Below are 14,237 nucleotides of genomic sequence, written 5' to 3'. Positions count from 1 at the left end.
TTTGAACTGTGGGAGGAAATCACAGCACCCAGACAGAAACCCACGCAGACCCTTGGTGAACATGCAAACTCCATACTGTCACCCAAGACTGGAATTCCATGGCGCTGTGAGACAGCAGTGCTAACCACTGTGCCACCATGCCATCGAGCAATAAATGTATTACCAGAAATGAAAAACAGTAAGAATGGAATTTTAGTCACATAGAAATTATACAACCAGGCTTGATGGAATTCAGAAGCTTTTGGAATTCTTTGGTAGTTGTCTGCTGTCTGTCAGGTCTTTCTGACTTGATATCCTTCTGTTAGATAGCTGGATACTTCTCTGAAGGGATATTTAAACTGGCACGGTGGAGAGCTGCTGGAGATGAATGCTGGCTGCCCTGGCCGCTGGAGATATTCGCTTTAAGATAAGACCATAAGACCATAAGACATAGGAGCGGAAGTAAGGCCATTCGGCCCATCGAGTCCACTCCACCATTCAATCATGGTTGATTTCAACTCCATTTACCCGCTCTCTCCCCATAGCCCTTAATTCCTCGAGAAATCAAGAATTTATCAATTTCTGTCTTGAAGACGCTCAACGTCTCGGCCTCCACAGCCCTCTGTGGCAATGAATTCCACAGACCTACCACTCTCTGGCTGAAGAAATTTCTCCTCATCTCTGTTCTAAAGTGACTCCCTTTTATTCTAAGGCTGTGCCCCCGCGTCCTAGTCTCCCCTGCTAATGGAAACAACTTCCCTACGTCCATCCTATCTAAGCCGTTCATTATCTTGTAAGTTTCTATTAGATCTCCCCTCAACCTCCTAAACTCCAATGAAAATAATCCCACGATCCTCAGACGTTCATCGTATGTCAGGCCTACCATTCCCGGGATCATCCGTGTGAATCTCCGCTGGACCCGCTCCAGTGCCAGTATGTCCTTCCTGAGGTGTGGGGCCCAAAATTGCTCACAGTACTCCAAATGGGGCCTAACCAGTGCTTTATAAAGCCTCAGAAGTACATCCCTGCTTTTGTATTCCAAGCCTCTTGAGATAAATGACAACATTACATTTGCTTTCTTAATTACGGACTCAACCTGCAAGTTTACCTTTAGAGAATCCTGGACTAGGACTCCCAAGTCCCTTTGCACTTTAGCATTATGAATTTTGTCACCGTTTAGAAGATAGTCCATGCCTCTATTCTTTTTTTCCAAAGTGCAAGACCTCGCACTTGCCCACGTTGAATTTCATCAGCCACTTCTTGGACCACTCTCCCAAACTGTCTAAATCTTTCTGCAGCCTCCCCACCTCCTCAATACTACCTGCCCCTCCACCTATCTTTGTATCATCGGCAAACTTGGCCAGAATGCCCCCAGTCCCGTCATCTAGATCGTTAATATATAAAGAGAACAGCTGTGGCCCCAACACTGAACCCTGCGGGACACCACTTGTCACCGGTTGCCATTCTGAGAAAGAACCTTTTATCCCAACTCTCTGCCTTCTGTCTGACAGCCAATCGTCAATCCATGTTAGTACCTTGCCTCGAATACCATGGGCCCTTATTTTACTCAGCAGTCTCCCGTGAGGCACCTTGTCAAAGGCCTTTTGGAAGTCAAGATAGATAACATCCATTGGCTCTCCTTGGTCTAACCTATTTGTATCTCTTCAAAGAACTCTAACAGGTTTGTCAGGCACGACCTCCCCTTACTAGATGGCTGTTGCTCTGGCCTTTATACCTGCGATAACCTCACAATTTTCTTACACCAGGATTGGTTTGATGCTGTCAACACGATCAAATTCAAATCTGATAAGCTCTTAATAGTTGATTGTCCTTTTAAAACGACTAGGCTGGCAGAATGCAAAAGTCTGTTACCAAGTCAACTCTGATCCTTGATCCTTTTGAAACAAATGTTGCAACCGAGTGTATGGGTATACTCTGCATTTTAAAAATTCAAGCACTGGTTTCAGTGTCAGACAGAGCCTTTGTCAGGACAGGAAGATGTTACAGATGAACAATACTTAAAAAGGAACAAGGAAAGGAAACACGGACACAGGAAAAGACACAGAATGACCTCTGCACTGCCTGGAAAACAGCATGATGAAATTGCAAAAGTGGTCAGCCACATGGAACAGAATGTGGAACAAGATCAAAGAAATAAATAAACAAATCTAAAACAAAGTGTGTGAATAATGAGAATATTGCCCTCTTTTTAGGTCAAACCAAATAAACAAACTCCGATTAAGTCAGGACAAAGCAAAAGGGGCAGCTCCCCAAAAGGAGGGGAACAGCCCGAACAAAAATCAAAGTACAAAGGAAACTTAAAAACATCAAATTAAAATGTGATTGTCAGGGTCAATAACGCACCCCAACCCCTGCGGTGCCCAACGGGCGCGGAAGGCATCAACCGTGCCCGTGGACACCGCATGCTCCCTCTCCAGGGACACCTGGCTGTGAACGTAGCCGCGGTAGAGGGGAAGACAGTCAGGATGGACGGCCCCCTTGATCGCCCGCTGCCTGGACCGGTAAATGGCGTGTTTCGCCAGGCCCAGGAGCAGGTTCACGAGGAGGTCGCCATCCCGACCCTCCCCTCTCCGCACCGGGTGTCCGTAGATCAGGAGTGTGGGACTGAAGTGCAAACAGAACATCAATAAAAGGTTCTTTAGGAAAACAAAAAGGGAGTGCAGCCTAAGACACAAAACATAGACATGGTCCATGGTCTCCACAAGGCCACAGAAAGGGCAGTCTTCGGAGCCTGTGAACCAGTGAATCCTATGGTTGTGCGGAACTGCTGCATGCATCACCCTCCACCCCAGGTCCCCGATGTAATTGGGGGAGACCCCTCCGTAGAGGGACCTCCACTGGGGACCTCCGCCGCCCGGCGGCAACAAGGCCCGCCAAGGTGTATCCGGGCGACAGGCGAGGAGGCAGTAGTGGAAGGTGTGCAGCAGCAACCCGCACAGGAAGCGCCTCCGCGCGATAGAAAAAGGCACGGAGGACATTTCCGCGAGGCGGCTCAGGCTGTGGGGCACCTCACCCGAGGAGGGGTGTTGAGGCTTTGGGCCAATGTGGAATTCCGTCCGAACAGGGGAACGGCTAATATGAAGAACACTGAACTGCCGAGAGAGTCTTGGGAAAATAACAGCTTAGACAACTCACTGTGCTCACAGATAGTCCGTCTGGTGTCTGAGCTGATAGATTTTTGCGGTTGAAAATTACCCCGTAGATCTGGAATTTTCTGGGCCAGTCTCACAGTGACTGGAACCATGAAAAATCCAAATGAGATTAGAGTTTTTAATCAGTACGAGGAGGGCAATGTGGAATGGGAACAAGACCACAATTCATAAAACATCCATTCCAGGCACGGTCCTCGAGCTGTAGATTTTAGTCTGTACCTCCACCTTACTTCATTTTTACTTGTTGTTTATTTCCTGTTCAGGTTCAAAGACTTTAAATACGTTGGATAATTGTTTGCAAAAGCTCCCAGAGTTACCCCCCATGTTCGGGCACTTTAAACTGTCTAATCCCCTCCTTCAGTTCAAGGTATACAACAAACTCTTTTTGATGCGGATGTTGTTTGAACTGCGTCCTATTTCTGGATTTATTAATACAGTATATGTTTCCGATTTGCACCGATCTGTAATACTGTATTTTTATTAATATTGACTGAGCTGTTGTGCAGTGTCAGAGAGGAGCTTCAGTGTTCAGGATCACTGTCTGAAACGTTTAAAGTGTAGAAATTCCTCAACATGGACTACTGTATAAAATGGCTTTTTCCTAAATGAGCAATTATCTACAGGGCTGAATTATTTCATTTTAAAAGTTTCATTTACGAGTTGTCACGAGGCGACTTCCTGCTTCGGCCTTTTTCCGGACTGTGTTTGACTCGAATGGTTTTCTGTATAAAACACCCTCTCCCTCCTTTCCCCTGATACAGATACACCCTTCCCTGAAAATAAAGAATATTTGGTACTTACCTCTTACTTTCTGACTATTGCCGTGGTTCCCCGTGGACGGCAAGAAGAGTTCATCAATCAGAATAGAGAGTCTGAGTCTTGATCTTCCAGGCAGCAAGGCTTTATTAGCTAGTACATTTCAATAAAGCCGGGATTCCCAGGCAAATCCAAAAAACCAGTGCTCTGACTGTCCTTTTTATCCACATTTAGCTTCATTCTTATCTAACAGTCAAGGTTTTTTTGTTGCAGACCCCAAGGCCACTTTTCGTTAGCCACCATGATTTACTAGACCTACGTTATCTGCCTTCTTTCTGTTTTTTCACTAATGAATGTGCTATGATATCACTATGGTTACATCCTGCCTTCTTATCTGAAGTTTATTGTCTAATCTATGCCAAGTCTTTTTTCCCGTTGTCTGACTTTCTCACGTTTATTTAAGAAATTACTTTCAGCTTCTATGTTCATTTATGCGAGTATCCATGTGTATGCTTAATAAGATATGTGATATATATGAGAACTTCTTAAGTAGTGATTATCTCTTCTATGTTAATTATTATCTCCTAATTGTCCTAATAATTATTCCTTCCAATATATGTTGTCTTAATGATTATTCCTTACATATCCCCTCTTTGAGACATCATTGTCTCACTAAACTATTTCTTGATATATTTTCCCAATATATGTCTTAGTTATGTTTGGTTTCACGAAATGTGGAGGAGCTTAAGTGTAGGATCAATATCCCTTTTTGTTTATTAATAGCCTAATTGCGAACTGCTCCTCCAGATTTCCTTTACCTGATAGTTCATTAAAATACATTTTTGCATTAATACATTTCATACACTTTGTACTAACACACCTCTCCCTCCTTGATTTTGTTTGATCATTTAAGTATTTCCCTCTATGCGTATGGTATCTAGGGTCATATTATCTCCTCTTATTTTCAAACTATTGATAATGGTACATGCTGTCCATTGCCCTGTTAATTACACATCGACATAAGCATCCTGCTAACGCTATCCCTACTATTATAAGCAGCAGTAACATAAATGATTTAAAAATCCAATCAAACATCCCATTTCCTACCCATCCTAACCATCCAGGTGGGTTATAATCATGGAATTCGTGACCTATCTTTTGGAGTTGGTCTGCTTGTGCCTTGATATGCTTTGCAAGGTTAGTTATATTCTCAGATTTATCTGGTATGTAAGTACAGCATTCTTGTTCAATTATGGCACATGTTCCTCCCTGCGAGGCCAATAGATAGTCCAAAGCCAGTCTATTTTGCAGGGCTACTGTGCGGACTGCCATCAGTTCTGCTGATACTTCTGTCAAGGCTTGCCCTGTTTATCGAGCTTCAGCTGCAGTGATATTAGCCAGTTGTTCCAGGGCTGTGGCCATCAGAATTAACTCGTTTGCCGTTCTTCCTGTCCCATGTAATGGAAAGGCCATCATAAAGAACCAGTCAGTCTTACTGATTGTTCGTTTTGCTCGCGAAGGGTAGCTTCGTAGGGAAGGCATGTGGTGCATATAGGGCACTACATATCCCAGATAACAGGAGCCTGTCCAGTTCGCAGGAAGCCAGGGATATGCCTTTGTACCGCATATAAAGTAAGTTCCATTGTAGGCCGTAAAGTTATCAGCCAACGTCATCCAAGGTTGTACAGCTTTTCCTTCCCACACGTTGCTTGATGTGATGTTGCATATTTCAGTCCAGTCTATTTTGAACATACCAGCTGTACTTAAATCTTTCACAGGTGGTTGCCATTCTACAGTTTGCTGACATTTACTTTCTCCAACTCTTGCTCCATCCACATTTTTCTTTAAACAGAAGGATCCTGGTCCATTTGATTTTAGGACCGTCGGTACAGGTGGGAACTGGGAATGGTCGTAGGTTGGTTGGTACCATGTAGCAAACCTGGTCATTCTATACCCAGCTGACTCCCACATTGTCATGTTTCCTCCTTCCCCTGTCTTATTTTGTCTCAATATCCATTCTATAGTTTCTGAAATCTGAAAAGGGAGAGACTGGAGTGGTAGGCCTTCTTGGGAATGGCTTGGGACATGAGTGCAGACCCAACATTTGCTTATGTTCAATCTTTCTGCATACATATATGACATATATCGGTAAGTATTTATATGCGATCTGTCTTCTTCCTGTTCATTTTTACTCTTGCCACCCCCATACTAAGTACTAGTATTATCCCCATCTATCCTACCCCTACTTTTCCCATGCTATCACAAGGAGGGAGAGTACAATTTATCACAGTTTACACAATTCTTTTCCCGCGCTTAGTCGCCGCTACTACTATTTAGTTTATACAGTCTTTCAGCTTCAATTTCAGTGATTTCTCTTGTTTTGTCAGTTCAGTTGATAGCTCAGTTTCCTGGGTTGAATTCGGTGAACCATGAACTTGAGCAGTAGAGTTGGTGTCAACAGTCCTTGTTCCTGAGGAAGGAAAATACTGATCACTGGTATACAAATCAAATTTCCATCTTCTTTTAACGCATTGAAACAGATCTTCCCCTCTTTTGCAGTCTTTAGTGCTACATTGCAAAACAAGGAGCGTCAGTCTCAATCAAAGTTATCATGAGTCTATTCGGTGGGGGTAATTCAACTTGACCCCATTCCTGGACTTCTTGTTCGGGGATTTGTTCATTCTCCATTCGCACTACCATTTGTCGCATCATTAGTCTGGTAATAAAAGATCTCAAAGCAGGCAGTAAACAACAAAAGATTAGTCCAATTATGATTATTACTACTACCATTATAACCCCTGCCTTTGCAAACCATGCTCCCCATTGTCCGAATACATTATCAAGCCAATTCCAAATATTATGGCCAATTCTTTTGGGCCCATCATAGCTTGTATTAAGGCTTTTATTTGACTTTCATGCTGTATTGGTCCCCCACTACTTTTCATAAAGCCTCTCTGTTTCCAGATTGATCCAAACAGATGACACACTCCATGTGCATAAGCCGAATCTGTATACACTTCTACTGCCTCCCCTTTTGCTAATTCACATGCTCTGGTTAGTGCCTTAAGTTCTGCTAGTTGGGCCGAACAGGGCTGTTCACATTTTTCTGCTTCTATAACTTCAAGTCCTCCTGGTCTTTGTTCAACTATGGCATAGCCTGCGTGGTTTCCCAAGTGATCCCTGTAACATGAGCCATCTACATACAGTGTCCTCTTCTCTTCTGTCACTAGTCCCTCTGCTCTTAAGTCTTCTCTCAGTTTCATAAATGTTTTTGCTTCTCTTAAGCATTCATGTTCTTCTCCTTCATGAGGTAATGGCATGTAATCAACTGGATTTACTCTGTTGCACTTTATTATCGTGATATCTGGGAATGTGGTTAGCATTCGATAATGATGGATCCTAGCAGGTGTCAGCACAAATTTTCCTTGCTCAATCAATTCAGCTACTTTGTGGTGTACATGTATGTTTATTAAATATCCCATTGTGATGGTAGCTGCTTTTTCGTAAGCCCACCAAGCAGCTGCCAAACCCTGATAACATGGAGGGTACCCCAGGGCCACATCATCTAACTTGGTGCTATAATAAGCTATTGCTTGTTTCTTTCTTCCTTTATAGCTGTCCTGCATTAACACAGCAGTTGCGAATCCTGTTTCCCTGTTGCTAACAAAAAGGTCAAAGGGTTTATCATACGAAGGCAGCATCAGTGCTGGTGCTTGCACCATCTCTTGTTTCACGTTATCAAATGCTTCTGAGGCCTCCCTGTCCCATATCAAGATCGCTTTTAACTCCTCACATCCGGCCTCTTTCATTATTTTCCTTAACGCTTGTGTTTTTTCTGCATAGTTTTCTATCCATTCTGAACTAAATCCTGTCATTCCTAAGAATGTCATCAGGTGTCTCACTGTCTGTGGTTTTGGGATTTTCAATACTGCTTCTATCTGCTGGTGAGCTATTCTTTTTTGTCCAACAGTTATTTCCCTTCCAAGGTATTCTACTTTTCTTTGACAGAACTGTAATTTCTTTCTTGACACTTTATGTCCTCCTTTCGCCAGTTTTTCCAGCAGTTTTAAACTTTCTTCCCTACACTGTTCTTTTGTTTCTGTACACAACAACAAGTCATCCACATATTGTATCAGTGTTCCTTCTAGTTGTATCCCTGCCAAATCTGCTCTCAACACTTGGTTGAATACATGTGGGGAGTGTTTGAATCCTTGTGGCATTCTATTGTACTTTCCCTCGTACTTGAAAGCAAATAAGTACTGACTCGCTTGTGCCAAGGGCACACTGAAAAATGCTGAGCATAAGTCTATTACTGTAAACCATCTGCTTTCAGACGGTATGTTAGTCAATAAGGTGTAGGGGTTAGGGACTTCTACTGGCATATTTTCAACTACTTCATTAACTGCTCTCAGGTCGTGTACTAACCTCCACTTTTCCCCATCTGCCTTTTTAACTGGTAATAAGGGTGTGTTACATTTACTTCGGGTTTCTCTTAACACCCCTGCGTCTACTAATCCTCTGATTGTTTCTCTTATGCCTTTTACTGCTTCTGCCTTGATTGGATATTGTGGTTTATAAGGTCCTTGACATCCTGGCTTCAATTTTACTTCGACTGGGGTAGCTGTTTTAACTTTGCCTACATCTGTGTCATTCTTTGACCACAATTCCTCAGGGAGAGAATCTAAATCTTTTTCTAACTTTACTCTCCATTCTTGCTCTACTTCTTTATCTTTTAACTCTATTTTTACCTCTTTTGGTCTTCCAGTCATCCTTGCATTAACAGATATTTTCATCATTTGTCCGTCAGTCGACATCCAAATATTCTCATTGTTTGCTTTAATAAATTCCAGTTCCTGTGCCCTAAACGTCATAAGTCCCAAATCCTTTGGTCTGTAATCAGGATTCACCTTTAGCGTAACATGTGGTTCTGTCTCAGGCACTGAGAACCATTTTCTGACCCATTCATTCTTTCTAATTGTGAGGGCTGCTCCCTCTGGTCCGATTAAAATGCTGTCTGAATTTATTTCCTGTTCTTGTCCTGCCTCTTTATTCCACTTCTCCTGTATCTCTGACTGTTGCATTTTATCAAAAATCATTGTGCTATGTCGTTCAGTTTTTGGCCATTCGGCGTCTGGAATCTGTGCCTCTACAAATGTCCCCCAAATTTCCCATACCTGCTTTTTAATTTGTTCTTCTATGTCCCCTAGCCAATATACATTGGCCCACTCTTCTCCCCTTACCCTAATTACGTACATGCCCGTCAGATTAATTCCTTGAGTTGTACACTCTAATTTTAACCCTAACCCTAAGATTGCATCCTGGCCTAACAAATTCAGTGGTGTTTTATTGCATACTAACACAGGCACATGAGTGGTTTTGTTTCCACCGGTGATAGGCACCGACATCGTCATTTGAGTCAATACTGCTTTCCCCGAGAACCCCATAGTTTTTACAAACTGACCTGACAATGGTAGGTGTCCTGCATATTTTTCTTGTATGCACGTACAAGTAGCTCCTGTATCTATCATCATGGGGATCTCAACCCCCCCTATTCTAACATTGATTATAGGTTCTTGATTTGCTGTGTCCGTTATTTGTACATTCTGGCCTACCATTTCGGGGTTCTCTGGGCCTCCCTATAGGAAACTCTGGTGATTTACTGGCCCCTGACTCATTGGGCAGTCACTGGTTGGCACTTGCATCATTTGCTGACTCATTTGTTGTTGACCTCTTTGTCTATAGCTGTTTTGGGGACAATTCCTCTTTATGTGTCCTGTTTCCCCACATCCCCAGCATACCCCTGGAGGGCCAGGTGGTCCTCCCTGCCGGGGGCCTTGATTATATCCTTGGTTTTGTCCCCTCTGGTTCTGATAGGGTGCTTTTCCCTGTCCCTGTCCTTTTCCGTTCCAATTATTCTGATTTTGAGGTAGATATGTGGTCTGATAATTTGGATTGTATCCCCCTTGGTTCATGGGCATCGGGAAACCAGAGATGTTATAGGTTATAATAGGCTGACATCCCTCTCCCCCCCTCTCTGGTGTTGGGTTGGGGGTTTCTTCAGTAATCACTTCAGTTATTATGGGTGCCATTTTCTTGGGGGTGGGGTCCTCTTTTGACTTTTGTTTAGCTTTTATTTCTTCTAACTGCGCCTGCAGGAGCTTACGGTGTACTTCTTTTAATTGTTTATCTGCATTCTTCTCCTCTTTACGGTGTCTCTCTACTGCGTGGATAACATAGTCCAGAAATTCCCTGTAAGTTTTTGATTCCAGGCCTACTACTTCATCCAATCTGGACTTAGCTGAAGCCGGTAGGCCTTCCAAGATGGCTGCTCGGAACATGGCATTAGTTAGGGGGTCTGTCAGGATGTCTCTTTCCGTGTCCCTTCTCCACCTTTTTAACTGATTTTCAACATATGTTGCAGCATTTTCCTCCTCTCCCAGTGGGTCTCCTTTTAGTGATTTCAGATCTACACGGTTAGGGTACAATCCCCTTAGTGCTCGCCAAATTAGTGGGCGGTATTCATCTATGAGCACTCCATCCACACTTGGATCGAGTGCTGCAGTAGGAATTCCAGCAAGTCTCATGACTTCAGCCATTTGATTCATTCCCAGTACTTTTGTTAGGAGAGCTTTGATATCTCCTAGGGCCATTCTTTTTCCTACCATTCCTGCCTCCAGCTGTCCAATCCACCTCCCAGCCCCATCCATGATATTTGGTAATTCACTAATTAAATTGGGTAGGTCCTGTCCTGCCCACGGAATGTATTGTGTCCTATTTCCTTTTACAACTACGGGGAATGCTTTTGGGTCTTCCCATTCTATTTCTCCAAACTTGGTAGGTGGTCTCCTTCTTCGATTTGACTTTCTTAACTTTCTTAACTTTCTTACCTTTTCTTCGTTCTCCTCACTCAAACTGGTGGAGTCTTTCTCGTCCAATTCTTCACATATAAGTTTCATCGGGGGTACCCATTGTATCCCTGTCTTGCTTCCTTTTCTTCCTGCACTTCCCTTGCTATATTTACATTTTTCATCCCATTCTTCCTTACCCTCCTCCTCTTCACACCTTGCCTCACTGTCCACTGCCTCCTCACCTTTTTTACTCTGTTCTTCCTCCATTTTTCTATTTGCCCATTTTAACACCCTTACCCGAACCAACTCTTCCTCTAACTCTTGCCTCATACGGCATATGTTATCCAGTTCTCCTTCCACTTTAGCACCTTCTTCTTCCCTTTTTACCTTTCTTTCCACCTCCTGCTTTGCCCATTGTTCGCGGGTCATGTCCCTTTCTTCATATTCCCCCACAAAATTCACTGTCCCCTTTATTACTGGATACAGCCCAGCAAAATCTTGGTTTTCCTTATAAGGGGGCGGGGCTATATTTGGGTCTTTCAATTTTTCCTTTTCCTGAATCTGAACTGGCATTTGCATTTTCCATATGCGCTTTTTCTCTTTTCCTTCCTTTTCAAATAATGTTAGTATCTCCAATTCTTTTCTTCTTTTCTGATTTCTCTTTTGTGATTTATCCCTTAGTTTATAGTTCTTTACCAGTCCTTTCTGATCCTCACATCTTTCTGTACACCAGGTGCCTCCCTCTGGCCACTGTGTGTTTAATTTACTTGTTCTTTTGGTCCATTTTTGGGAGACATGGGCTATGTCTCCTTTCAGGGCTGGGTACTTTTCTCCCAGAATTTCCACCGGTGTCTTAATTTGATATGGCATGTTCTGTTTCTTTGCACTGCCTTGCGGCTTAATATTTTCTGATATGTTGGTATTTGGCACTATTGTTATTTTTATGCGATATACTGTTTTCCCTTTTTCTGTCCTTGGACTATCTTCCCACTGCACTTCCCTGACTGACACCTGTATTTCCAACCGAGGTCTCAGTATTTGCTTCCCTGTTCTTCCCTCTCCTGGTGATAATCCTTTTTCTTCTGCTAGTGGATAATATGCCTCCACTTGCTCACTGATTTCCAACAGAGCCTTACTTGGTCTGATTTCTTCTATTAATTCTGTCAATGTTTCTTCTACTGCTTCACTCGTCCAATTTTTGTATATTATTTCGTCCCAATTTACGTATGGCCACTCCTTATTCACTTCCTCCAAATTAACTACTTCAGTTATTCTTCTTAGCAGGGCATTTTTCTCACCCTCATACCACTCCCTAAAACCTCCTCCAACTATTTTTACTAGATCTTCTCTAAATAAATGTGTGTTAACACCACTACTTAAGAAATCTATTACTGCAATATTCCTACGTGATTCATCACTGTCGTGATCCTGCTTTACACTCCACATTTACCAACAGCTGCTTACACCGCTATTCCAGATCAACCTTTTCAGGCTTCTCCTTGTAGCCCCTTTACTTTATTTCACTACCTATCCCCTCTCTTCTTCCGGCGGTCAACGTAGGTCCTTAATTACTATATCAGGTAGGAGACCAATCTCTCCTAGATCTCTCCTTCCTCTCGGCTGACGTCTCTCTCTCCGAGGTCCTGGGTAGGTTTGGACTGGCAGGCTTGCCTACACTTACTCTCCTTGGGCAAGTCGTAACCTGGAAGCCCGCTCCAAACCGCTCGACTAACCTAATTGCATCAATTAGCGTTCGGTTTTTGTAGCGTCTCACTTTTTACCCATTCATGGACAATACAGTACATAAAACTAAAGCGTGCTTTTTACATGCAAAATTTGCCCTTCCGATCAGACTCAGTCTCTCAATATTTTACACAATTTTAACTTTACCAATGCAGGTTATCTTTTGGGCAGGTGAGATCCAGGACCAGTGGAGAACCGGGTGCGCCAGGCCTCGAAAACCCCTTTCTGACAACAAGGATTTACATGCATGCAAGTCTGCTTACCTTGTTGACAGAAGGCCGGCTGGGGACTTCTCGGTTCCGGTCGGACCACCGTCTCCCTCGATCCCTCCGGGGTTGAGTCACCGGACGACCTCAACTCTGCCCTGCTCGCAAGCGCCAAATTTTGCCGTGGTTCCCCGTGGACGGCAAGAAGAATTCATCAATCAGAATAGAGAGTCTGAGTCTTGATCTTCCAGGCAGCAAGGCTTTATTAGCTAGTACATTTCAATAAAGCCGGGATTCCCAGGCAAATCCAAAAAACCAGTGCTCTGACTGTCCTTTTTATCCACATTTAGCTTCATTCTTATCTAACAGTCAAGGTTTTTTTGTTGCAGACCCCAAGGCCACTTTTCGTTAGCCACCATGATTTACTAGACCTACGTTATCTGCCTTCTTTCTGTTTTTTCACTAATGAATGTGCTATGATATCACTATGGTTACATCCTGCCTTCTTATCTGAAGTTTATTGTCTAATCTATGCCAAGTCTTTTTTCCCGTTGTCTGACTTTCTCACGTTTATTTAAGAAATTACTTTCAGCTTCTATGTTCATTTATGCGAGTATCCATGTGTATGCTTAATAAGATATGTGATATATATGAGAACTTCTTAAGTAGTGATTATCTCTTCTATGTTAATTATTATCTCCTACTTGTCCTAATAATTATTCCTTCCAATATATGTTGTCTTAATGATTATTCCTTACACTATTTAATCGAATATTTTTTTCACCAGATCTGTCAGGCGTAAGAGAATTCACAGCAGTTAATCCCAGAAAACTTTCACTTTCGAAGTGAATCACTCGCTCCGAATAAGGTGTTTGGCTGGTCTCGTGTTCTGTTCTAATTAACTCTTTAAGGACACACTTCACATCAATCGAACATTATCATCATCAATTTAAAAAAACCTGAAGACATAATTTTCAAGAAATATAATTAATAAAACCTAACTTATACAAAAAGCAAACTTAGTAAATTAATTCACAGCATTATTTATATTTTTACTTTGTTTATCCTTTCATTGAATGTGGGCACCACTGGCATTTGTAACGAAACATAATTACCCTGAGTAGGTGGCGTGAGACAACTGAATGATATGCTACTTCAGAGGCCATTGCTGTGGCTCTGGAGTCACATGTAGGTCAGACCCGGTAAGGATGAGAGATTTCCTTCCCGAAAGGACATCGGTGAACCAGATTGCTTGTATTAAGAAGCCATGGGATAGAGGAGCAGCTGGAATGACATCCAGAAGCCCCACCATCCTCTGGTGCTGACACTCCTGGGTCCACACTAGTACCATGCAGTTGAAGACCAACACCACGGAGCTCACGGGCTCAGCCATAGAGGCATTGAGCTGAGCCATGGTGTAGGCATCTTCTGCCATGGAATGCTGTTCCCACACTAAGGTCTCCACTGCAGACGCCACTCTTGCAGTGTCGGTCTCATTGTGCTGAAGTGACGGCACCATCTCCTCAGATGGG

General features: G+C 43.0%; 1 protein-coding gene across 2 annotated transcripts in view; it reads right to left on the bottom strand.

Annotated features, from left to right (window-relative positions):
* The window catches only part of LOC144496747 (butyrophilin subfamily 1 member A1-like), a 99,925-nt gene extending 86,388 nt beyond the window's left edge, over positions 1–13,537 (bottom strand). For both annotated transcript variants that reach the window (XM_078217263.1, XM_078217264.1), the window contains exons 1-2: positions 13,470–13,537; positions 3,954–3,972 (exon numbers count right to left, since the gene is read on the bottom strand). The gene's annotated coding sequence lies outside the window, so the exon portion shown is untranslated. The remainder of the gene's footprint in view (positions 1–3,953; positions 3,973–13,469) is intronic.
* Positions 13,538–14,237: the final 700 nt, after the last annotated feature.

The sequence above is a fragment of the Mustelus asterias genome, chromosome 8 (assembly GCF_964213995.1).
Source record: "Mustelus asterias chromosome 8, sMusAst1.hap1.1, whole genome shotgun sequence".
Classification (NCBI taxonomy): domain Eukaryota; kingdom Metazoa; phylum Chordata; class Chondrichthyes; order Carcharhiniformes; family Triakidae; genus Mustelus; species Mustelus asterias.
Note: the sequence above shows the minus strand (reverse complement) of the source record. Positions and strands in the feature narration are given on the sequence as shown.